At 50.2% G+C, this 14,607-nt stretch overlaps 1 long non-coding RNA gene across 2 annotated transcripts; it reads left to right on the top strand.

Moving 5' to 3' along the window:
• The first annotated feature begins 3,399 nt into the window (after nucleotides 1–3,399).
• Nucleotides 3,400–9,500, top strand: LOC115637732. 2 transcript variants are annotated; one of them, XR_003997339.1, is made up of 4 exons: nucleotides 3,400–4,283; nucleotides 4,587–4,934; nucleotides 7,356–7,492; nucleotides 7,792–9,500. It is a non-coding gene; the product is annotated as an uncharacterized LOC115637732 (long non-coding RNA). The 2 variants fall into 2 exon arrangements; XR_003997340.1 differs by lacking the exons at nucleotides 3,400–4,283; nucleotides 4,587–4,934 and adding an exon at nucleotides 6,719–6,973.
• The last annotated feature ends 5,107 nt before the right edge of the window (nucleotides 9,501–14,607 follow it).

Below are 14,607 nucleotides of genomic sequence, written 5' to 3'. Positions count from 1 at the left end.
CATTTGAGCTTCTTGCCCTGCTCACAAGGAGGAAACATCACTAGAGTCCTGACAGGCTTTGTAGGGAGCAGTTCCAGAGCATCACCCAGGAACTCCATGACACCTGGATTGGCCATCTGGTTTCACTCTTGATCCAGGAGGGAAATACTTAATGAAACCAGGTGGCCACTCCAGGTAATGTACACAGCATCTCCTTCAATGCATTCCCGCCTGCCCCTCACTGGGACCCAATCAACCTCCTCCAACTTGCTCCTGCGTCTCCAGGCTTGCCAGCACTCCGCTCACCCCACCCAAGCTGCCCCCTGTACGTGGACTTTCCCTTGGCCCTCCCAATCCACCCCATCTGTTCCCCAACTCAGGGTACCCGAACATCCTCCTGGACACCCCGTCCCTACACCCCAACCCCAATTGGCTCCATCCTATTTCTCCATTGCTGGGCCCCACTTTCCCAGCATTGCACTCCCCCACACCATCCACAGCCTGCCAGGTTTCCCTCTTCAATTCCTGTTCCCCTTCTCAGCCACACCGGGGCCTTTCAACCCACCTCCACCCTGCCTTTACTCTCTTCTGAATTCCACATTCCCTCACTACACCTGGGGAACCCTACACCCCTCTACCTCACTGTGCAGCCCCCACCCCCATATATCCCAGGCAGTCATTAAGACGACTAAGCCACTGATGCCTACTGAACTTATCCATAGATCAGCCCCATAGATTCTCTCTCTCCTCTCCTCATGCCGTCTCCCTTCGTAGGACAAGGGCAGGTGTGGTAGGTGTGCATCCCCACAGGCTAGGTCTCGGGAGCCATGGAGAAGTAGGAGGGGATGAAAATCATGCAGGGCAGTGGGTGTGAGAGTGGAGCACTGACTGTCGGTATTAACTCGGTCTCTGTTCATTGAGGGAGGCCGATGTAGATAGGATGGAAGAGGAAGGCAGGGATGAGGGCAAGAGCTCTGTGTAGTGATGGCTCATGCTTGGCTTTTGCAGCTGCTCTGACAGAGGAATTGTTGTTCTGGAGCCCTAGCCAGAGGAGAAGCTGGTAGAAGTGGATCTGAGCAGCCTGGACATCCTCCCAAGCAGATATGAACAGTCCTCAGCTTTCTGCCTCCCTCATAACTACACTTCACGATTTTTAGCGGTGTGGTTTAAATATAAGATAAATGCATAGTAGAGGCTGAGTACAGACAGCTGCTTCCCTTTAGGTGATGCTTGGTTTCTCATAAAAGTTTTCCTCCTTGTTCTGGGTATGGGAGGAGAATTTCCCTATTTTGGGAGCAGCTGTGGGATTACGACCTGGGAAAGAGACAATAATCTCCTCTGTACAGTGACTGTTTTGGGTGCAGGTGCAGGTGCAACAGGCTCCTTAACATCAGAATGTAAGAATGGCAATACTGGGTCAGACCAAAGGTCCATCTAGCCCAGTATCCTGTCTTCCGACTGGGTAATACCAGGTTGAAGGACATAAATCCACACTGTGTAGAGGTCAAGCATAAGAGTTTATCAAACACAGTGCTAGCGGAATGCTACCTTGCTTATTAGTCTTAGAGACACTGTCAATTAATTGATTACAATAGAATATATAGATTTTCCATGGGCGGGGGAAAGTGACGGGGGAGGCAGCTCCACCCCCCCGGGATAGGTTTTGCAGCAAGTCAAGATAAAGGTCTAGAGAACATGACCTATGGAGGAAGGCTGAAAGAATTGGGTTTGTTTAGTTTGGAAAAGAGAAGACAGAGGGGACATGATAGCAGTTTTCAGGTATCTCAAAGGGTGTCATAAGGAGGAGGGAGAAAACTTGTTCATCTTAGCCCCTAAGGATAGAGCAAGAAGCAATGGGCTTAAACTGCAGCAAGGGAGGTTTAGGTTGGACATTAGGAAAAAGTTCCTAACTGTCAGGGTGGTTAAACATTGGAATAAACTGCCTAGGGAGGTTGTGGAATCTCCATCTCTGGAATTATTTAAGAGTAGGTTAGATAAATGTCTATCAGAGAGGGTCTAGACCAGGGGCAGGCAACCTACGGCACAGGTGCCAAAGGTGGCATGTGAACTGATTTTCAGTGGCACTAACACTGCCTAGGTCCTGGCCAACAATCCAGGGGGCTCTGCATTTTAATTTAATTTTAAATGAAGCTTTTTAAACATTTTAAAAACCTTATTTACTTTATATACAACAATAGTTTAGTTATATATTACAGACTTATAGAATGAGACCTTCTAAAAATGTTATCATGTATTACTGGGATGCAAAACCTAAAATTAGAGCAAATAAATGAAGACTCGGCACACCACTTCTGAAAGGTTGCTGACCACTGGTCTAGACAGTATTTGGTTCTGTCATGAGGATAGGGGACTGGACTCGATGACCTCTCAAGGTTCCTTCTAGTGATGGGACACCTGCACCCCAATCCTCTTCAGGCAAAAATCATCTACTCTCCCCTATCCCTTGCATCCCTCCTGCTCCTGCCCATTCCCATGTCCCCTGAGCGGGTCCTCAGACAAGCTGTCCCCACTTCAACTCAGATGGGCTTAGCCACAACCTGACACCTCAAAACTGCCAGAAGCCTGGAATTCCTCTGCTTATCCCCCACCTTCCCTCCCGCCAATTCCTCTCAGCCTCAATCTTCCTGGAGACCCACCCCTGTATGACCCCCCCGACCCTCGGCTCCCAGCCCCCATAATTGCCATGTGCCCAGCTACGCCCTGCTGGGGGGCCGGGGGGGGGCGGAGAGAAGGAAGGAAGCAGAAGTTTCTGGGAGTTGTTGTGTGCCCCGGCCTACAACTCCCATCAGCCACCGCGGATCCAGCGGCACCCTGGGAGAGGCGGGGTCTGGTGCTGGCTTCTCGCAGCGGCCAGGGCGGGGCCCGGCGCCTTTGGTTTGGGTGGGCGGTGCTTTTGGCAGTACAGCGTCTGTTTGCGGAGCGGGGCCGGAAACGGAAGGTGGGAGAGGAAGTGATATAACCAGTTTGGACGCCAACCGCGGTAACCGGGGAATTAGTTTTGTTCTGTGCCAGTTGCATCCTGGGAGTTGTAGTTTTCAAAGTGTTGCCGCCTCGACCGTGTTTGGTACCGACACGCCCAGCGTGCCATGGGCCGCCCCCGTATCTCCCAGCCCGCACGCACCCACGTTCCCCTGCGCCCTCAGCGCGACGCGACCTTCCCCAACCCCCCCACACCTCGGCCCCCAACCCACCACGCGCCCCCTGTCCCCCCTGCACCTCCCGTCTGCTGTGACCTTCCCCGGGCCGCCCCACAGCCTTCCGCAGCCCACCCCGCGCACCCCTAGGGCGCCGCGACGTTCCCCAACTGCCCCCCCCATACACCGAGCCCACCACAACCTTCCTTATCCCCCCCCACACACCCAACCTTCCCCAACCCGCATCCCCAGTCCCCAACCTACAACCTTCTCCAACCCGCACCCCCATTCTTTTAGCCCAAACCAACCCGCCCCCGTCTATTTCTCCATCCTTTGGGCACCTCAATCCTCCTTTCTTGTCCCTCCAACACCTCCCAGGCCACCCCAACTTGCACCCCATCCCTGCCTTTCCTCCATCTATGCCTCTTCCCATAGCAACCCCTCAGCCCCCATCTCTTACCAACACCCTCCAGCCTGCAACAACCTTCCCCAACCCACAAGCCCTGTATCCCTCAGTTCATTCCTCCACTCATGGGACTCCATAGCCACAGTCTATCTCCAACATCCTCCCAGCTCACAACAACCTGTGCCTCTATCCATGCCTCCCTCCCAACACTCCCAGCCCAACACAACCTGCACCCCACTCTGTCCCTAGATCTGTGGGCCCCCAGTGCCCTTTTGTCCTTTCTCCAACATGCATCCCTATCCCTACCTTACTCCCCCCCTCCCTCCATCCATCCATGGGGCCCCTCAGCCCTTCTCTCTCCTTCCTCCACAACACAAACCCTTCATAGGACATGGGCAGGGATGCTAGGTGTACATCCCCACAGGCCAGGTCTCGGGAGCCATGGAGAAGTAGGAGCGGACGAAAAACATGCGGAGTAGTGGATGGTAAAGTGGAGTGGTGACTGGGATCAGTCTCTGTTCATCGAGTGGGACTGGAGAGGGAGGCAGGAATGAGGGCAAGATTAAAGGCACCAATACAGCTCTGTATAATGATAGTTCTTGTTTGGCTTTATTAGTTTGCAGAGGAATCGTCCAGGAGCTCTAGCCAGATAAGAATATGGCAGAAATGGACTTGAGCAGCCTGGACATCCTTCTAAGGATACATAAACAGTCCTCATGTTTCTGCCTTCTGCATCCCTGGCTGTGAGTCAGTGCTTTCGATTCCTCATCTACGCTCACTGTGGTACTCTTCAAAGGCCATGTGCTTCCTCGGGTGCGGGGCTCTGTTAGATTACGGCTGGGGTGGGGCCAGAGTCTGCTGTACAGAGTGATTATTTTGGGTGCAGTTGCAAGGAGTGCTTTTTAGTTGTAGTGCTCAAGGGCAAATGGGGGGGGGGGAAGGTTCGGGGCGGAACCCTGCTGTGTGGGAGGGGTGAAAAGAATAGCCTAAGCGAAGTTGTCCACTGAGATAACTTTCTTTGTTTTTCCTCCTTGTGCCGGGTTTAGTACCAAGGGAAAAGAAATCAAACATCAGAGTTTACTCTCCTCATCGGATGGAAAGCGAGCGAGAGCAGTGAGCCCGCGAGCATTGTTGATGCAAGTGAAGAGCCATCCGGTTGGCAGTTGCTACTGTCAGTGAGATACATGTCTGGTTTCGAGAGGGCTCTGCTCATGACCCGCCTGGCTCCAGATAGGGCTGCCCCATTGGCTGGGGTTGGGTTTGTGAGAAATGCTTCCTGACCAGCTGTGCTTACGAGAGAGACAAGATCCCCATTTTCAGGGGCTGCTCAGTTCTCTGGCCAGGAGCAGTGTGTCCTCCACAGCAGAAGGTTGCATCTAGGAGATTGACTTCAGGTAGTGAATTGCTTTCCTTCCTCCCACCTCTCTCTCTTTCTCTCCCCGCCCCTCCACAGTGTGTTGGCCAACTTTCTCACTCTCTTCCCTCTCCTCTTCTCATGCTGTTTCCCTTCGTAAGACATGGGCAGGTGTGCTAGGTGTGCATTCCTACAGGCTAGGTCTCGGGATCCATGGAGAAGTAGAAGCTGACAAAATAATCATGCATAGCAGTGGCGGTTGGTGTTAACTCGGTCTCTGTTGATGGAGTGGGGCCGAGGTAGATGGGATTGGAGAGGGAGGCTGGGATGAGGGCACCAAGATTCGAAGCACCAATAGAGCTTTGTGTAGTGATGGCTCATGCTTGGGTTTCCAGCTGTGTTTCCAGAGGAATCTTCCAGGAGCCCTAGACCAAGGAGAAAGTGGCAGAAGTGGACATGAACAGACTAGACATCCTTCTAAGGACACATGAACAGTTCTCAGCTTTCTGACTCCCACATAACTGGCTGTGAGTAAGCGGTCAGTGGTCTGAATTCCTCATCTGCGCTCACTGTAGTGCTCTTCACAGGCCTTGTGCTTCCTCGTTGGGTGCAGGACTCTGTGAGATTACGTCTGGGGAGGGGCCAGAGTCTGCTGTGCAGAGTGATTATTTTGGGTGCTGTTGCAAGGGGTGCTTTTTGATTGTAATGCTAAAGGTGTGATGGGGAGGGCGGAGCTCGGTCGTGTGGGTGAGACAAAAAGAGGAGCCTATGAGACGTTGCCTACTGAGATGGTAACATGCTTGTTTTTTCCCCGCTTGTGCCGGGTTTAGTACCAAGGAGAAAGAAGTCAAGTGTCACAGTCTACTGCCCTCGTGCAATGTAAAGTGAGCGAGAGCAGCGAGCCTGTGAGCACTGTTGATGCCAGGCAAGATCTGAGCAGATGCCACACTCAATGAGATAAGTGTCTGTCATAACTCTCCTACTCAGATCTGAACCTTAGAGTTCAGAACATGAGAAGCTAGCATGAAACCTCCAAACTTAATTACCAGCTTGGACCTGATATCGCTGCCACCAGCCAGAATTCCAGTGTCTGGCTCACTCTGGTCTCCCCAAAACCTTCCCTGGGGAACCCCCAAGACTCAGATGCCCTGAGTCTCACCACAAAGGGAAATAACCCACTTCCCTTCCCCCTCTTTACCTCCTCCCAGATTTCCCCGCCCTGGGTACTCTAGGAATTCCCTGCTTCAAGTCCTTGAAACACAAGTACCGAGAGATCAATCTCTCTCTCCCCTCACCGAGAGGGTATGCAAAGTCAGGCTTAGTAAATCTAACACAAAGAGATTCTCTCTTCCCCCCTGTCTTCTTCCTCCCACCAATTCCCTGGTGAGCTGCAGACACAATCCCCTTGACCCCCACTAAAAAAAAAAATCCACAGGTCTTAAAAAGAAAGCTTTATATAAAAAGGAAGAAAAAGACATAAAATGGTCTCTGTATCAAGGTAACAATATACAGGGTCAATTGCTTAAAAGAAAAAAATGAATGAATAGCCTTATCCAAACAGAATACAATTTAACACATTCCAGCAACTACACACATGTAAATGCAAAAAAACAATATAAACCTATTGTCTTACTATCTTTGTACTTACAACTTGGAAACAGAAGATTAGAAAGCCTGGAGATAGAAAGATCACTCTCAGAGCCCAGAAAGAGAAGAGACCAAGAACAAAGGACTCACACCCAAAACTTCCCTCTACCTAGATTTGAAAAAGTCTTGTTTCCTAATTGGTCCTCTGGTCAGGTGTTTGGTTCCCTTTGTTAACCCTTCGCAGGTAAAAGAACATTAACCCGTAGCTATCTGTTTATGACAGTGTCTTGTTTGGTGATCGCTGTGCTTGTGGCCCACCTCGGTCCTGCTAGGGCCGCCCCATTGGCTGGGGTTGGGTTTGTAAGAAATGCTTCCTGACCAGCTGTGCTTACGAGAGAGACAAGGTCCCCGTTTTCAGGGGCTGCTCATTTCTCTGGCCCAGAGCAGTGTGTCCTCCACAGCAGAAGGTTGCATCTAGGAGGATGACTCCAGGTGGTGAGTTGCTTGCCTTCCTCCCTCCTTTTTCTCTCTCTCTCTTCTCTTCTCTAGTATGTTGGCCAACACACACCCTCTATCTCTCTGTGTCTGTCCTTGCCTTTCCTTGTGTTGTCTCCCTTTGTAAGACACGGGCAGGCATGCTAGGTTTGCATCCCCAGAGGCCAGATCTCGGGAGCCATGGGAGAGGTAGGAGCGGATGAAAAGCATGCGGGGCAGCGGACGCTAAAGTGGAGCTGTGACTGTCTGTGTTTATTCGGTCTCCATTCGTCGAGTGGGGCTGATGTAGATGGGACTGGAGCGGGAGGCTGGGATGAGGGAAAGATTCAACGCACCGGTAGATCTCTGTGTAGTGATCGTTCTTGCTTGGCTTTATTAGTTTGCAGAGGAATCGTCCAGGAGCCCAACCGGACAAGAATATGGCAGAAGTGGACCTGAGCAGCCTGGACATCCTTCTAAGGAGACACGAATAGTCCTCATGTTTCCGCTTTCTGCATCACGGGCTATGAGTAAGAGGTCAGTGCTTTGAATTCCTGATCTGTAGTCGCTGTAGTTTTCTTCACAGGCCATGTCCTTCCTCGTTGGGTACGAGGCTCTGGGATTAAGGCTGGAGAAGGCACAAGAGTCTCTGAGGAAAGTGAGTATTTTGGGTGCCGTTACAATGGGTGCCTTCTTGTTGCAGTTGTAACGTAGTAATGGGAGATGGGTTGAGGGCTGAGCGGTGGGATATGGGAGATGTGAAATGAAGAGGCTGGGTAACATTGCAGACAGAGATGCTAATTTGTTATTGTTTTTCCCCCGTCTGCTGCATTTAGTACCAAGGAAAATGAAGTCGCGCATCAAAGTCTACTGCTCTGATGCGATGGAAAGCGAGCAAGAGCGTCGAGACTCTGACCATTGTTGATGCCACGCAAAAGCTGTCCATCTGGAAGCCGAGGAGATGCTGCTGTCAGCGAGATAAGTGTCTGGTTTGGGGAGGGCTCTGCTCACGCCCAACCCGAGTCCAGGTAGGGAAGCCCAGTACGGTAAGGCTGGGTTTGTATGAAAAGGTTCCTGACTAGCTGTGGTCACGAGGGAGAAAAGGTCCCTGTTTTCAGAGGTTGCTCATTTTTCTGGTCAGGAACAGTGTCTCCTGCACCAGGGGGAGGTTGGATCCAGGAGGATGACTCAGGTGGTGAGTTGCTTGCTTTCCTCCCATTTGTCTCTCCCTTCTCTAGTGTGTTGGCCAACTTTCTCACTCTCTTCCCTCTCCTCTCCTTGTGTCGTCTCACTTCCTAAGACACGGGCAGACATGTTAGGTGTGCATCCCTACAGGCTAGGTCTCGGGATCCATGGAGTAGCGGGAGCTGACGAAAATCATGCGTAGCAGTGGCTGTTGGTGTTAACTCTGTCTCTGTTGATGGAGTGGGGCTGAGGTAGATTGGGTTGGAGAGGGATGCCAGGTTGAGGACAAGATTCGAAGCACCAGTAGAGCTTTGTGTAGTGATGGCTCATGCTTGGCTTTTGCAGCTGCTCTTCCAAAGCAATTTTCCAGGAGTCCTAGACTGAGGAGAAAGTGGCAGAAGTGGACATGAACAATCCTCAGCTTTCTGACTCCCGCACAACTGGCTGTGAGTAAGCAGTCAGTGGTCTGAATTCCTCATCTGTGCTCGCTGTAGTACTCTTCTCAGGCCTTGTGCTTCCTCGTTGAGTGCGGGGCTCTGTCAGATTACGCTGGGGAGGGGCCAGAGTCTGCTGTGCAGAGTGATTATTTTGGGTGCCGTTGGAAGGTGCGTTGACCTAAAAGAGGTCACTCTTTGTCAGGCTCATATACACCCCTTGAACCAAAGGGACTTGCTCTTCACTGACTGACTATGCCTGGCAGTGCAGGAAATGGTCAACTGAAGGTAATGTATCTTTGGAAGAACTCAGGGTAAGTTTTTAAAGTGAAGAGGTCTGGTTATGCTCGTGCTGGTTAATCTTAAGTCTGTATTAATACTATAGTTTAGTTATACTAGTAAATTGTTGAAGTTGTTTAAAGATTGTAATAGTCAATAGTTGATCAATATATAATGACTGTATATGTTTTTGTGCCTTGCTGGGAATGGGTACAGTGCTGGTGAACCTAGTAGCTTTGCATGTCGCTGTGCCTGTCTTTTATATAAGTTACCATCATAAAAGTCAATAAATGCTTATAAGTTATACAAAGTTATAGGTAGGTTAAGGTTAGTAAAATATAGTTAGTCCATGTATTAATATTGCATATAGAATTGTATTTGTTGGGGTGGGTGCAGTACATGTAAGGTTACTAGGCAATCAGTAATAGTAGCATTGCATGCGCTTGTAACTATTTTCAATATTATTTACCTTTTATATGTGCACTTATAGGAATAGGCAGTTATTGCATAATATTACTTGTACTTGTGCTTGTCTCCAGTATAATTTGCCATTTGTATTAATCCTCACTCAGTGCTGGTCTTTAATTCTGTTTTTCTTATTCTATCTGTGTTGCCTTTATAGTCATAAGTCATTAAAAACCTTTCTGGAGGAATAATTAATTGCCTAGTTTCTGTTTTGCAGACACTATTCAGCCTCTTTAAATCTGTGTTGGGTGGTGGGAAGTAGCGATCACCCAGAGCCCCACTAGGACCCTGACGTGAGCCCCCCTAGGGCTCTGACATCTGCCTCCTCCTTCCATTAATCTCCACAATAACTTTGTTTTTCCTTCTTGTGCTGGGTTTAGTACCCAGGGAAAAGAAATCAAACGTCAGTCTACTGCCCTCGTGCAATGTAAAGCGAGTGAGAGCAGTGAGCCCACGAGCATGCTTGATGCACGTGAGGAGCCATCCAGTTGGCAGTGGAGCAGTTGCTGTGTCTGTGAGATGAGTATCTGGTTTGGTGAGTGCTCTGCTCAGGGCCCCCCGGCTCCAGGTAGGCTTGCCCCATTAGCTGGGCCTGGGTTTGTAAGAAATGGTTCTTGACCAGCCATGCTTACAAGACAGACAAGTCCCCATTTTCAGGGGATGCTCATTTCTCTGGCCAGGAGCGGTGTGTCTTCCGCAGCAGAAGTTTGCATCTAGGAGGATGACTCCAGGTGATGATTTGCTTGCCTTCCTCCCACTTCTTTCTCTCTGTCCCTCGTTCTCTTTTCTAGTGCATTGGCCAGCTTTCTCACTCTCCTCTCCTCTCCTCTCCTCGTGCCAGCTCCCTTTGTAAGACACAGGTAGGCTTGCTAGGTGTGCATCCCCAGAGTCCAGGTCTTGGGAACCATAGAGAAGTAGGAGCAGACGAAAAGCATGCGAGGCAGTGGGTGCTAAAGTGGAACTGTGACTATCTGCATTTACTTGGTCTCTGTTCATCGAGTGGGGCTGATGTAGACTGGACTGGAGAGGGCAGCAGGGATGAGGGCAAGATTTGCTTCCTCGTTGGGTACGGGGCTCTATGACATTATGGCTGGGGAGGGGCCAGAGTATGCTGTGCAGAGTGATAATTTTGGGTGCTGTTGTAAGGAGTGCTTTTTGGTTGTAATGCTAATGGTGTAATGGAGAGGGTTGAGGGCAGAGAACTGCCGTGTCACCATTTGCTACACCCACAATTTCCCATCCCTGGATCTATGGGAGAGGGAGTTGTGACAGATGGCTTGGACTTTGTCAGAGTTTCAACCAGTGTTCCCTCTAATTTTTCCCACTCATGTGGAAGGAATTTTGTTATGTGCACCAATATGGAGGTGATGTCACACATCACCTCCATATTGGTGCACATAACAAAATTTATGTGGCAGGGTGGGGCCAAGGGGTTCAGAGTGTGGGACGGGGCTCAGGGCTGGGGCAGAGTATTGGGGTGTGGGGGAGTGAGGGATACAGCTTGGGGATGCAGGCTCTGGGGTGGGGCTGGGGATGAGGGACTCATGGCTGGGGTGCAGGGGGTGAGGGCTCCATCTTGGGGTGTGGTCTCTGGGCTAGGGATGAGGGGTTTGTGGCCAGGCTGCCCTGGGACTACAGGAAGGGGGGGAGAGGACTCCCCGCAGCTCTCTCTCTCCGCAGCAGCACCTGGGCTGGGGGGAGAGGCACCTCTCCCTAACGCGGCAGCTCCAGGGCTGGGCCACAGGATAGGTGCTTCTTCCCTGGCTGCAGCAGATCCGGGGCTGGGAGAGAGGCATATCTCCCTGCTGCAGCCCTGAGTGCCAGCACAGTGCTTAATATGCTGCTGCGCAGCTTAGAGGGAACTTAGGTTCGACTTGTGGGAAATCACTATCTTAAATGGTGACATTCATAAAATTTAGATTTTTCTAATTTAATGCACTTTTCATCTAAATTAGCAAAATCTTGTTTTACTTGTGTGTAAATTTTAAAAAGAGGTTCCACAAGAGCAATGGCCTTCTGCCCCTCCTCTGGTCTAGAGGTAGAGATTCTGGCCCACCAGCAATTCTAGCACCAATGAAGTCATGTGATCATAAAAATAGACTTGATAATGTTTTGTTTTTAATAATGTATTAAATATGGTAAATGAGAGTCACAGTAAAACCCTAGGAAGTGTTATAAGAACATATGAAGGGTTTCAAAGTAGTAGCTACGTTAGTTTGTTTCCGCAAAAAGAACAGGAGTACTTGTGGCACCTTAGAGACTAAGACATTTATTGTAGTATAAGCTTTCATGGGCTACAGCCCGCTTAATCGGATATGAAGGTTTCTTGAGAATTAAAGAATTAAAAGGTATGAAACTCCCTTTCCTGGAGGTGGCCAGTTCAGGCAAGTGGAACAGCTGAGCAAACCAATTAGTGAACACCTCTGTGCAGATGTGTCACTTGTATGTACACACCTGAATGGAGACTGTGAGTATTTAAAGAGCAGGGTGTATTGTGGGGGAGCGGGAAGGTGTCAGAAACTCATTATATCATTTCAGAGAGGGAAGAGCAGCCTTGTCTAGACCTTCCCCACCCCCCAGCCTTCCTTTTGCCCCTGTTACTGTACGTGATCAGCTTGCTCCAGCACCCTCAACAGGAAAGTAACAGGTTCTACTGGGGAACGTTTTATAACACTACAGCAGCTGGGGGGCTCTTGCTGTGGCCCAGGTATGATGTTCCAGGCTGCAATCCTGTCTAGTGTGGGGCTGTGTCACCTGACCTGCAATGGGGGGTGTGCCTCACAAGACCGGCACTAGGGGTTTGAGCGCCCTAGGCGCATGGTAATTTCGCCGCCCCACGCGCTGGTCTCACGGCTCTGGTGGAGCTGCCGCAGTCATGGCTGCAGACGGTTGGCTGCTCCGCAGCTCTGGTGGAGCTGCCGCAGTCGTGCCTGCGGGAGGTCCACTGGAGCCACGCAAGCAGCCGACCGTCCGCAGGCACGACTGCGGCAGCTCCACCGGAGCCGCCTGCCGCCCCCTCTGGCAAAACGCCGCCCACCAATAATCCTGGCGCCCTAGGCAATTGCCTAGGCCGCCTAAATTAAAGCGCCAGCCCTGGTGCCTCACCATGCTGCTCTGTTATAGCGCTGACTTGGGAGCTCACAAATAGCCTGTTGGCGTGCTGCTCCCACCTCTCCTCCCAAGTGTCTGTGCATGGCTACAACTCTGATCCCAGAGCTTGTCAGCACTCACTAGTCACACTTTGCTTCCATCAGACCTGGGCTACCACATGCAGAGTGACCCCAACACACTCCCTGTCCTGAATTTTACGTCAAAAACGTGTTGTGCACTGTCCAGCCCTCTCTGGGACAGGCCAGATAGATTAGGTCTGTTGTACCTCTAGGAGGTCAATGTACAAAAATCTGCCACCTTGTGGATTATTCCATTTACAGTTCACAACACTGGATTAGTTTTGGTTCAAGAATAAACAAGTTTATTTAACTACGTAGAGAGGTTTTAAGTGAACACAAGTAATAAGGCATTAAAGAAGAAATGGTTACAAGAAAAAATAAAGATAAAATGTTTTCTAAACTTAACAAACTAGGCTTGTGAAGTCCCTTCTTACAGGTTCCAGTAATTATTGCTGCCCAAACTCTCAGGCCAGGATCTGCTTCCAGGATCCAGCAGCTGTTTCTCTGGTCATAGGTGAAAGGAAGATGAGGAGGGAGAGAGAACTTGGATGTTTTGCCCTTCACTTTTATAGCTCAGTCACCCTTTGAAAAACATTTTCCTGAGTGTTCACGTTAGGTGAAGTTCTTTCTTGCTGAGAGCAAGGAGACATGGATTTTGGTGGAAGAAGGAGGCTTTGTGCTGTTTCTGTTCATCTGTGTATGCTGCTTCTTTCTTCCCCCGCTTGTCCTCTGTGGAATATGTTTACAGCTGAAATGCAAATTGAGGCAAACACACATCCCTTTCTTTAGGACAGGTGTGCTTGACCAGTTCCACCTAATCAGGCTACGTGAATTGGAACTTGTGCTTTTAATACCCTCTAGGTGGAATTTCATAACTTTACATAGACAGTAGCTACAGCCATTTTACCAAGATAGTACTGATCACTGAGTTTCAAATGCTTCCTCAGAGGCATATTTTGTCCAAAGATTGTTACAATAGTGTGTAGGGTGTGAATACAGGGGTGCATTTGGTCACAGCGGGCTGGGAATTATCCATTTGTGGAGGGCTCTCTAACCATACCCTTCCCTGGAAATTGCCAGACAATGAAGGGAAGGAGAGAATTCTTGCTCCAATTCCGAATTGCTGGAAATCCCAGGCTCGCTGGAATTTATCTGCTTCACCACAGCCCCTCGCTAGGTTCTCTAGGTGGCGTCTCATTGCTTCACATTAAAGCTGCTGCCCTTTGAGTCTTTATGTTCTGGGGTGTTTGCTGTCATGAGTGATTGCACTGGCTTGGGCAGGTGCTGGGCAAGGTGAGGGTTATAAAGTTCTGATGAAGTAAATAAAATTACTCTGTGACAAACAGTGGCATTTGTCCCTTAAAGTGTGAAATAGCAACCAGGGGTCACTGCCCAAATGCGGGGGAGGGGGATGGATGGACACACATGGCACTGTCCCACCTGCGACACCCCAGCATCTTGAGTCCCCAAATCCTTGTACCTGCCATCACTCATTAACAGTGCCTCCTTCCACTCCTTACAGCAGTCCAGGCTGCAGAAAGTTGATGTGCGGGAGATCACAATATAGCGCATGGAGAGCCTGCAACAGAGCAACACCCTGGATAATGACTTCCTGGCCCCTCGTAGTCTCCCATGAGCTGGGGAGGATCCATCTTGGAGGAGGGTCTGTCTGCCCAAATGCAACCCAGAGGGAGGGTCTACACCTCCTATCAGGCTCAGTGAGATGCACTCTCTTGCCCCCCCGTGGTCTTCTATGAGTCATACAGGATCTGTCTGCCCCAGGCATGGTCCATGCCATGCTGAGGAGAGTTCATGCTGCCTGCCAGGCTCAAGGTGTCATTCCTCCCACATCTTCATGGGGAGTTTGGGAAGATTCTTGTTGCTGTAACGGGATCACAGAGCACGAGTGGCTGGTTGAGTATCTTCAGGGCTATGGGATCTGGACCCGAGAGGTGTGAACTTAGAGTCATGGCTTTGGATTCAAGAGAAAAGGGGCTGAGACTAGAGATGCCCAGAGACGCACTGTCACCCTACAGCTCCAGTACTGCAGCACCAAAAAGTCTCACTCAGGTCTGGGCCTCATTGTGTTGGGCGCTGCATGGAAAATCGGAGAGAAACA

The sequence above is a fragment of the Gopherus evgoodei genome, chromosome 20, assembly GCF_007399415.2.
Source record: "Gopherus evgoodei ecotype Sinaloan lineage chromosome 20, rGopEvg1_v1.p, whole genome shotgun sequence".
NCBI classification, from domain to species: Eukaryota; Metazoa; Chordata; order Testudines; family Testudinidae; genus Gopherus; species Gopherus evgoodei.
Note: the sequence above shows the minus strand (reverse complement) of the source record. Positions and strands in the feature narration are given on the sequence as shown.